General features: G+C 36.4%; 1 pseudogene; it reads left to right on the top strand.

Annotated features, from left to right (window-relative positions):
- Positions 1-264: 264 nt before the first annotated feature.
- LOC128577090 (cyclin-L2-like) lies at positions 265-2,749 on the top strand (annotated as a pseudogene).
- The last annotated feature ends 8,938 nt before the right edge of the window (positions 2,750-11,687 follow it).

Genomic DNA, 11,687 nt, shown 5'->3' with positions numbered 1-11,687 from the left:
CTTATCTGAGCAAGTTCCCTGATTTTCCTAGAGGCCTGTGCTGTAGGGGGATACAGCTTACAAACATCCCTCTTGGTTCTGCGAACCCTCTGAAGAAAATAATGGCCACAGAAGATGCTGTGGCAAGGCCTGGCAAAATACATTAATTAGGCTATTTCCTGCCCAGTAAACAATCAACACAAATACCCATTGTGGAGGTTTGTATTTGGCTTGGGCAGAGATGAAGGCAATAGCTCAAGCCTGAAATACCGGTAAAAGATCTCTATGGTGGTGATGAGAGGAAAATTCTTCTCTCCCAGTGATTCTTCAGAGGATATTGACACCAGTGGTATTTTACTCCACAGTGAACTGGTGGGATTAACACCCCCCTAAGACTCTGTCTGTGTGACCACAGACAGAAGGCTTCCCCCACACAAGGCTTAAGTTCCAGATTTCTCAAGATACTCAGCTTAGTGATTATAGAAACAACAGGAGCTGATACGCTTGCTCACAGAAACTGCTGGTGTTTCTTCGTTCCCTTCCTCAACTTAGCCTCTGGGCTAATGAGTAAATACTTTCAATATAAGTTGAGTAGAACTGAAACTCAGGGCCACTGTCAGAACCCCATAAACTGGAGGTGGTCCCTTGTGTTCGAACCTTTAAAAATTCTATTCTGTATGTCTTGTCTCTTTCTTTCTCATGGATTCTAACTTTGTATTTCTTCAGTCTGTTACTGCCAGATCCATAGGTCTTAACAGACCCTTTCCCCAGGGTGGGACTCCAGCAGTTATATATCTTGGTGAGACATTTTTAAGCATAGATGAGAGAGACTATATTAATAACAAAGTCAAGAAGTTATTTTCCTGCAATAATAAAAACATGTCTTTTAGAGTTGTCAGCTCAAATGTCAATACATTTGGGTTCTTTGGTAGTTGTTTTTCCCATGAAGTATCCTCTGGGATTTTATGAAATTATATAACTATTTTGTAAAATTCTTGGTGCATACAGTTACCTAGAAATTTGAAGCTGTCTCAATTATAGAACTGTACATTTTATTAATATAAAAATATTTTCCAGTAGGTAAATTCAGTCTAGGAAAATGAAAACAAATATAGATTTGAAACAAAAGTGTCCCTTTATTTGAAATTGACAATTAATCCTCTGTCCCCATCACCCAAACATCTACTATGCATTTCCACTTGGGTATTTCACAAGTAAAATATATCCATATTCAACCATTGCCTTATTCATAAACTTGTCCCTTCTGTGTTCCTGTTTCTTATATGACACCACCATTAACTCAGGATTACTATAGGTAAATCGTTACTAAGATTTTCCATATCTGGGGCAGCACCTGTGGCTCAAAGGAGTAGGGCGCCGGCCCCATATACTGGAGGTGGCGGGTTCAAACCCGGTCCCGGCCAAAAACTGCAAAAAAAAAAAAAAAAAAACTTTTCCATATTTGGGCCATGGTGGCGGCAACTGGGGCTCCTGGCTGGTAGCTGCTGCTGCAGGGGCCGGGGCTTGGGGAGCGCAGCCCCTGGGTCACAGAGGGTGTTGCTTAGGGGACAGGCTGTACTCTGGGGTGCTCATCACCTTGGAGAACTGCCTGCTGCCCTACAACAAGCTCCACTTCACGCTGTCCATGTCGAGTGGCCTGCAGACAGACATGGAGACTGACCTCCGAGTGGTGGTCTGGGAGCTCATCCAGGTGGCCATGGCTACTGGGCAGGTGCTGTTCCAGTGCTTCTTTTATACCAAGTACTTTGTGAAGCATTCCATGGAGCATGTGTCAATGGCCTGTGTTCACCTGGCCTCCAAAACAGAAGAAGCTCCAAGACCCATAAGAGATGTTATCAACCTGTTTCATCAACTTCAACAGCTCAGAGAGAAAAAGAAACCTATGCCTTTACTACTGGATCAAGATTGTGTTAAGTTAAAGAACCAAATTATAAAAGCAGAAAGACGAGTTCTCAAAGAGCTGGGTTTCTGCATCCATGTTAAACATCCTCATAAGATAATCGTTATGTACCTCCCAACACCTGGTCCAGACGTAATGGAATTACATGAATGACAGCCTTTACACCTATGTTTTCTCGTGGTTCCAGCCTGAGAGCATTATCTCTACCTGCATCTATTTCGCCACGCAGACGCTGGAGATCCCTCTGCCCACTCGTCCTCATTGGTTTCTTTTGTCTGGAGCAACTAAAGAAGAAATTCAAGAAATCTGCTTTAAAATCCTACAGTTTTATACACGGAAAAAGGTTGATGTGACTCACCAGGAAGGTGAGGTGAAAAAGAGAAAGCACTCCATCCAGGAGGCAAAGGCATAAACCTGGGGCCTGCTCTCTGGAGGTGCACAGGCTGCAGACAGCACAGCAGGGTTCTTGCCTGCCCCCAAGCTGAATCTCCCAAAGAAGGTAAGCTTTGTTCCCCACTGTCTGTGAAGAGTACCAAGAGGAGAATTGAGGGAACAAAGAAAACCAAAGCTGACAGCCCCATGAATGGCTTGCCAAAGGGGCGAGAATGCTGTGAGCAGAGCTACTCGAGGTCCCTATCATGATCTGTTTTTCGTAAAAGGAGGAAAAGTGACAGTGGCTCCACTTCCGGTGGCTTCAAGTCACAGAGCCTCTCTCAGAGCCCGAGCGATTCCCTGCCAAGACAGGCATACCGCTGTGTTCCCTACAAAGGCTCTGAGGTGAAGGGCTCCCGGAAGTCCAAAGACTGCAACCATCACACTCAGAAGCTGCACAAACCCAGCCCCGACTAAACCGCAACAACAACAGCAACAAAAAATACCTGGTGGGGTGGCACCTGTGGCTGGCTCAAAGGAGTAGGGCGCCAGCCCCATATGCCAGAGGTGGCGGGTTCAAACCCAGCCCCAGCCAGCTCAGTGGAAGAGCAAACCCACAGGGCCCTGTGGTGTGGCTTGGTGCGGCCACCTCTTCACCCCTACTGCTACTCAATTATGTTAAGCCAAGAAAGATGATTTTTAGAAACTTTGCCTATATTAGGTTGTATTATGTACATATTTTGCAGTGTTTCACAGTGAGAAAATGGCCTTAGTAACCCTTATTCTCTGTCCATGTTGTAAATAAACATGAGTGTAAACAAGTTAAAGCTATATGAAAACTCAGAACTTGAATTCTGTCAGTTTAAAACTTGTGTAGTGAATTCTGATGTTTCAAATGTGAAGGTGTTGAAAGTCATATATTTTTATATGTGCAATGCTGAGTGCAGGACACCAGCTCTTGGAGAAGTTTCCTATATATGCATTTAATGTGGTTGAATAAACACATCTCCACTCAAAAAAAAAAAAAAGATTTTCCATATCTTTGTAGCTTGTTAATTATATGCCATTAATATTTCTAAGTCCACTGTTGCCTTATTTTTGACATTTATCATCTCTTACTTGCACTATTATTATAATTACTTAGTTTGTCTCCATTTGTTCATTTTTCCCTTAGAAACTTTCTTACTCTCACTAAAATCTAGATTTATTCATGTGATTCCCAGTAGTTACACATGGCTTATAGGGGGAAAGAATTCTCAAACTCCTCAAAATTCTATTCAACAAATTTTATGGTCCGTGTCAACCTCATACCAGTGTTAGCAGGACCATGAATAAGATGGTTAGTAAAAAAATAGAGATACAATTTAACAAAGGGATTCCCTGTCTACCAATTCTTTATGATTGTTCTTCATTTCAGAGGCCAATATGCCGAGTTACTAAACTTGCTATCTTCATTACCCCATAAGTTATTTACTGTGTTTTTAAATTTTAATTTTTAATTAAAATTGTATATATTTAAGGTGTACAATGTGTTGTTTTAATTTACATAAACATTGTCAAATTATCACAATCAAGCTAATTAACATATTCATCACTTCACATAGTTACTTTTTGTGTATATATGGTGAGGACACTTAGGCTCTATTATTTTTGCAAATTATTATACAATGATATTAACTATAATCATCATGCTGTACATTGGATTTCAGAGGTTATTCTTCCTATGTAACTGAGACTTTATACCCTTTAGTCAACATCTCCTCATCCCCATCCTTTATCCCCCACACTGGCAACCACCACTGTACTCTAGGAATTCAACTTTTTTGTATTTCACCTATAAGTGAGATCATACAGTATTTTTTCCCCCTGTATTTGGTTTATTTCACTTAGCATAATATCCTTCAGGCCCACCTATATTGCAGCAAACAGAAGGTTTTTCTTTATTTTAAGAATGAATAATATTCCATTTAACATGTAATTGGCCCTCTATTTTCTCTGGTAAATGTTTCTAGAACCCCTGTGGATAACCAAAATCCCCGAATTCTCAAATATCTTATATAAAATGAAATGGAATATTCAGCTCTTTACATCCTTGGATTCTGGATCTATCCATTAAGGTAAGCCTGGATATAAAATACATTACTGTCAGCTTTCTGTATCTTCGAGTTTCTTCTATTCATATTAGTTGAGTCCAAATGGATATTGAAATAGATTACATTTTTAAATTCATTTATCTGTTATCAGACATTTATGTTGTTTCCATATCTTGGGTAATGTGAATAATGCTACAATTAACACAAAAGTACAGATATCTCTGTAACAATACTAATTTCATTTCCTTTGAATATATACCCAAAAGGAGGATTGCTGGATCATATGGGAGTTTTCTTCAATGCTTTTTTCCATAATTACTGTACCAATTTACATTCACACAAAGAGTGTACAAGAATTCTCTTTTCTCTACATCCTTACCAACACTTGTTGTTTTTTGACTGTTGATAGTAGTCATTGCAATAGTTGTAATGTTATATCTCATTGTGATTATGATTTCCCTGATAATTAGTGATGTTGAGCATTTTTTTCATATACCTGTAGGCCATTTGTATGTCATCTTTAGAAAATTGCCTACTCAGAACCTTTGCCTACTTTCTAATTGGGTTGTTTCCTTGGTGTTGAGTTGTTTTAATTTCTTATATATTTTGGGTATTAACACTTTATCAGATAATGGTCTGCAAATATTTTCTCACAATCCAAAAGTTGTCACTTTACTCTATTGATTGTTTTCTTTGCTATGCAAAAGCTTTTATATTTTATGTCACTCAATTTGTCAATTTTTCCTTTTGTTGCCTCTGAGTTTGGGGTCATTTCAAAAAATGAAAAAGAAAAAAGAAAGAAACATTGCCCAGACCATACTATTTTTTTTGAGAAAATATGTTATTATAAAGGGGAAATTACAAACATATGTCACTTATAAACGAGGATGCAATATCCTAAACAACATATTAACAAGTTGAATTAAAAATTAATGTTTAAGTAATGTACTTTGGTCAAAGTTAAATCCAATTTATGTGAGAATTAGTCACTATTTTCTTTTCTTTTCTTTTTCTTCTTCATACTATTTATTTTTTAAACCACTCCAGTCTGTTCCTACCCTCCACCAATATTTCCCCCAAAATGGGTTACTTTATGGTTACCAATGACCTCCATATTTATCCAGTTAGTAGCTTTGGTTATCCTTTCACTAGATAGCACTCTTCTATTTGACAGGATTAATCATTCTGTCATGAACATCCCTTTGGCTTCTGAGTAGCCACACATCCCTGGTTCTCCTACTACATCTCTAGCCATTTTTTCCTTATTCTCCTTTATAGACTTATTATCTTCTAGCTGGTTTTTAAAACATGGAATTCCTTAGGTATCCCTTCTTTTCCCGCTTCATGTCTCATTTTGCTATGGACAATCTCATTCACTCCCTGAGTTAAGCTATGATCGATCAACTCACAGTATTATATCTCTAACACAGTTCTATTCTCTGAGCTCTAATAGTGTATATTCAAATATTAATATCTACTTGATCTATACACTCAACTGTTTAGTGGTCACTTAAAACTAAGCATATCCACAACTAAACTTGTAATTGTCTTCATCAATCAGTACCTCTACCTATGTTTCTTGGCTTAGTTAATGATATTAAGTGCATAACCAATAGTCCTAGTCATAAATTTGGGCATCATTCATGACTTCACCTTTCTAACCTTGTACAGCCAATTAATTACTCAGAATTTATAGTATCAACTCTTAAATATTTTCTAGGATCTCCTGTCCACTACAAACATATGATATCCATCCTTATTATCTTTTACTTGAACTGGCATTCACAACAACATGAATAAACTTGAATATAGCTAGCTATCTGATATCTCCCTGACAACATCAATTATCTTTTACATTAATCCACTATCTGGTCTTTAGGTTTTTTTCCTCCCTTGGCTTGTGAGACAATATTCGGTTTAGATTCTCTTATCATTTCATTTGTGTGTGTGTGTGTTGTTTTGTTTTGTTTTCCTTTTTAGTGCCTCTGTCAACTCTCTCATTCATTAAATATGGTACTCTATAGGGTTCCGTCCAAAGCCCCTCTTTTTCATATTTTACTCTCTCCTTGGATGATCTATATGTTTTGACTCATTTTTTCCCATTCATTTCCTTATTTATTTTTAAACAAATTTTATTGAGGTATCATTAACAGAAAAGAACTGCACAAATTAAATGTGTAAAACGTAATGAGTTTGGACATATGAAAACACCCATGATACCACATCAAGGTAATAGATATATCTAACACCATCTGATATTTCCTTGTGCTCCTTTGTTTTTGTCTTCTTTTTGTTTATTTTACATGGTAAAAATACTTATTAGGAGATTTATCTTAACTAACTTCGAAAAGTACAACCTGGCATTGTTACCTATAGGAACTGTGTAGTACAGCACAACTCTAGAATTTATTCATCTAATATCATGGAAACTTTATGATCATTGACCACTAGCACCTCATTTCCCCCATCCTGCTAGCTCCTTTCAACTGCAATTGTTTTCTGTGCTTCTATTTGTTTGACCGTATTACTACCATTATTATAGTTTCCATATTGAGTTGTAGTAATTTTTAACATAGTGCTGTCAAATACATGGTTTGGAAATATTTTCTTCCATCAACCTAATACTATCCACTTCTCTGTTCAGTTTGGCTATGGATATTTTTCCATATTTTTCAAGCCTCTTTTGGTTTCAAGTGAGAGAAGTTTAATTCTAAACAGCTGAAGTAAGCAGATAAATTTACTGTAAGGCTCACATAACTATAAAAATGGAAGTGGTGCAAATTTCCTCAAGGACATCTGGAATGATAAACTATAGTACTATTTAGATTCTCTCTAAGTTACTCATATATACTTTTAACTATGTGTTCTTATGATTCACTCAATCTGATTTCTTCATACTGTAGAAAACATATCCACAAGTGTTTTTTGTTTCACATTTCTGTGTCATTCTCAGAAGGGGATGCATCTCTCTCCCATGCACCATTGTGAAAAATAATCACTTTAGGATTTTATTTAGCTAAACTTCAATTATGTGCCTACATTGGGATAAACAACACGTGGTTGTGGAATCAGAGCAATAAGATTTGCTTCTGTTAAGTTAGCTGTGTGAAATAAATCAATTATTATTAAGGAGAAATTCATCGGATAATATAGTATGCTTTGCTAGTATCTCCTAATTTAAGTGTAAGTGTATAAGATTTGGGAGAGAATTTTCCATATGGAAGAATGGGAATGCTGGTATACAAATTAATGTTATACTACTTTTTTCTAGTATTTGTAAGTTAGTTAAGTTTGTGTGTGTGTGCATATGTGTGTGCATGCGTGTTAGAAAGAGTGATAGAGCAGAGAGAGAGGAAAAGTAAAAATGTGAGTGTAGTAATTCAAGAAATACATATTGTTGATATTTGCTTTCTTCAAAATTCTTCTTAAGTTTTAAAGCAGGGATCAGTCTTCTGAAAATTGTTAGTAAGTTTTTTCTCTCTCTCTCATGGGGAAATGAGCTATTATTGGAAAAATACACTCCTCCCCCCTTTTTGGAAACTTAAACCACCAAGACCTTAGTTATTTATCTATCAAAATTAACTTTTGTTTTGGGGAGGCATAAAAGATTAATTTAACAGAAACAGTGTTTGGGGATTGCATCCTGATGAAGTAATATAATCTTTCTTACACATATACTTTAATATTGCTGAAAAAGGATTAGTTAAACTTGTATAAAATAGAGATTCAACAAAAAATAGCAGTTGCAATAGTTTGCACAAGACATAATAAGATTAGCCAGTCTACTGGTCTTTGTTAGGTGGTAGTGTCTTGGCTTTCATGGTGGATGTATATTAGAATCCAAAGACACTGGAAGGAGCAGTTAGTGTTCCCTTGGTGTAGATCATTATGTGGACTGCCCTGCAGAGATGTATTTACATTATTGTTCTCTACTGACCCATGCCATCCAGGTGATTGACAGGAACTATATCCCATAGCAATAGTAGCCTTTAGTGGCTTTACAAAATTAAATGCCACCTGTCAAAATATGATCTATATACATACGTTTCTGATCTCAACATCTTTTACTGAGTACATATTTGCTAAACTGAGCTAGTATTGTCTCTATACCTTCACAGTCTGGTTATCCGAAGATCTAGGCAGAAGGAGTAGACAGATAATGATTACAGAGGTTTACATAAATTCCTGAACCAATAGTTCTCTCAGATTTTTTTTCAAGGGTCTCTTTGCTTAGACATGCCTTCAATTGTCGGGCCGTTAGTTGACAATTCTGCCTTACCTTTTCCTTTTTGCTTGTTTAGAACCCTAAGATCAGTCAGAGGTAAAAGCTGTGAGTTTTTTCTCTGGGCATTCACACAACCCTGTATGAATTCATTGCCTTTCAGAGCCTTAGAAAACACACACACACACACACACACACACACACAAAAAGTAGTGGTTTGAGGCTTCCCCTGGATATCTCATTCCAAAGGTATTTATTTTCCATTTTTGGCTAATCTCTTTTTTGTCACTGCTGATACCACCATTTCATGAAAGTCCAATATTAAACAATTGATGCTGATTAATGCTGATTGTTTTTAACAAAAAATCAGAGAATAAGACTTTTCCACCTGAGGGAGCACTGAATCATATCAAATAAAAATAAACTCTACCTCTTTCTTGGGGGACTCTTTCAGGAAACTGCTATACAGGTGAAATAGTGACGATTCTTTGTGAGGAATTCCACTGCATCTGACAGTGTCTGTAAGAATGCTGGTATTGACAACTATTACGGTTGTGAGACTATTTGTTCTCAAGGCTACTTGTATACACTCCAGAATAAGAAAAGGGAATAGGACACCTAAAACATCACCAAGCTTACTTATTGAGATTCAGTTATTTTTCTTCAATAAAAATTCCTTTGAGTTTTGTTACCCTTTTGTTAATTTTTGTAATTCTGATAAGATTCTTTTTGGCAGTTTTTGCTAGCATTTTCATTGCTTTCAAAGAAGAACAGAATTTTGGAAGTCCTTACTCTGCCATTCCAGAGTGATTATATCCCAGATACCATTTTAAATCTCAAGTTCTCTTGATGTTTTACATGTCACACGTCTTTCATAAAGGAGATTCCTTTATTGGTGCTACTTTTTTTTCTGGAGCTAGTTCTTGGATACACCTACATTCTATGTTTATTGTTCACATGAATACACTTCGGGTTCACATAGAAATGTAGTGGCACAAGTGGAGAAAAAGCAATGCTCATCTAGGCTCTCATTCCTTTTTATCTGTAAAAATGTGTGAGGTACATGTATAATCAATGATCTTAAATATTTCTTTTAACTATCTCCTGATTGAATTTTTCTTTTGAAGCTTAATCTACAATACAGACAACTTAGGGTTGCGAAAATCAGACTTACAGGCCTCATTATGACAAATGGCAGAGAGCTTTCTAAAAAGAAATGTTAGACAGCAGTGTGTGGGTGCCCTAATGAAGTTCTATATTTATAAGTAGGACACTCTATGCTCCCTACCCAGGCATGACTTTCAGTTATGTCACAGATGACATATCCAACCCATCTATTAAGAATGGAACAACTTGAGACGATCATTCTTTTATGTTTAAAATCAGTGACACAGTTCTTATGGCTGACAGTCTCCCAGGGATAGGCAATTAGACCTTCTGATGAGTGGCTCCAGTGAATTTCAACAAAGCACACGCATTCCCAGAAGGAGATATACTGATCCAGAAAATTTGGTTCTAAGAAAGTGTCTTAGATTCTGTCAGGTTAAAAAATAGCTCCTATAGTACTCTATTGAAGGGCCTCATTTGGTGTTGGTCGGGGGAGCATAGTAATTTTTCCCACTCCCAAGGCTGCATTCTAAGGAGATGATGTTATCTTGTCAAAATAAGGTAAGCTTCATTCAAAGAATGTGATTTTCACAAAAGGAATCTTTCTTGAGCTAAAGTGATCCAAAGTTTCCTAAGGAGGGGAGAAAGGGTTCATCTTCAATTCTGCTAGAGCTGGCACCGAGGGGAAAGTTTACATCTCTACTTGTTCGTTTATGAGATTTCCATTCATTACAAACCAAGTATTTAAAAGCTTTAAGGGCTAATTTTGTGCCATACCCCATGAAAATATCCTTCAGGATCTAAGATATAGCAGGGAAAAACATAGTCTCTTGCTTTATGCATCACACATTATAAAATGTAAGACAGACAAAAAATACATGAACAGATAGATACATATTCAGTGCTACATATTGGAGAAAGAATCATTTGGCTTACGCTAAAATATGAATCATTTTATTCTATCCCATGCATGTACATAAATGGGATTATACTATACATATTGTGCTGGAACTTGGAGAAGAGATTTAGACTTGAGAAAAGAATTTTAGAGTGATCAGAAGCCACTGGGTTCAGTAATGCATTAAGAACATGACTATAAGCAATATAGCTAGGAGTTTGTGAAGAAATTGGAGAAATAAAAAGGACGAGTGCTAGAGATCTAGAAATAGAAAATTATAAGCAGAGGTTAATGAGGAGTGTCTAGGTCTACGTTTTATAAAGTTATAGTATTTAATAAACCTTTGAGATGGTGCAGTAGGTAAAAAAGATGTATCAAGAAATAGACTAATATATTGGTGGGGTTACATAAAAATTCAGCATTTCAAAGCTGTCAGAGAAACGTGAAGTTTTTAAAATTTTGACTATTGATAAAAATAACAATTGCTAGCCAACTAGACGAAAATTGTCTAAAAAGTTAAAAATGTGAAAAAAATCTGGATGAAAATTAGACCAAAAATATAATTTTCTTTCTTTTTTAAATTTTATTTATTTATTTTAAATAATTATTAGAATACAATTAGGCTATATTGTTTTTGTTAGGTAAAATCCAAGTTGTAGCTGAACCCTTTAACCAAAGGGTGTGATGTATACCATTACTTTGTGCCCATTATGTGAGAGCTTACCACACTCCCTCCCTCATCTCCCCTCCCTACTCTCTCTTCCTCATCCAATTTAATTGTGTTTTTCTCTCATGTGGGTATGTAGTTGTTTATCTATTTGTTTTATGTTAGTATTGAATACATTGGATACCTGCTTTTCCCTTCTTATGTTACTTTAGTAAAGACAATGCTCTTTAACTCCATCCAGGTTAATGTAAAAGATGTAGTTTCCATCATTTTCATGGCTGAATAGTACTCCGTGATATACACATACCATAGTTTGCTAATCCATTCATGTGTTGATGGGCACTTGGGTTGATTCCACATCTTGGAAATTATGAATTGTGCTGCAATAAACATTTGCATTAACCTTTTTTAAAAAACAAATTCACTGG

Source organism: Nycticebus coucang, chromosome X, assembly GCF_027406575.1.
Source record: "Nycticebus coucang isolate mNycCou1 chromosome X, mNycCou1.pri, whole genome shotgun sequence".
NCBI lineage: Eukaryota > Metazoa > Chordata > Mammalia > Primates > Lorisidae > Nycticebus > Nycticebus coucang.
Note: the sequence above shows the minus strand (reverse complement) of the source record. Positions and strands in the feature narration are given on the sequence as shown.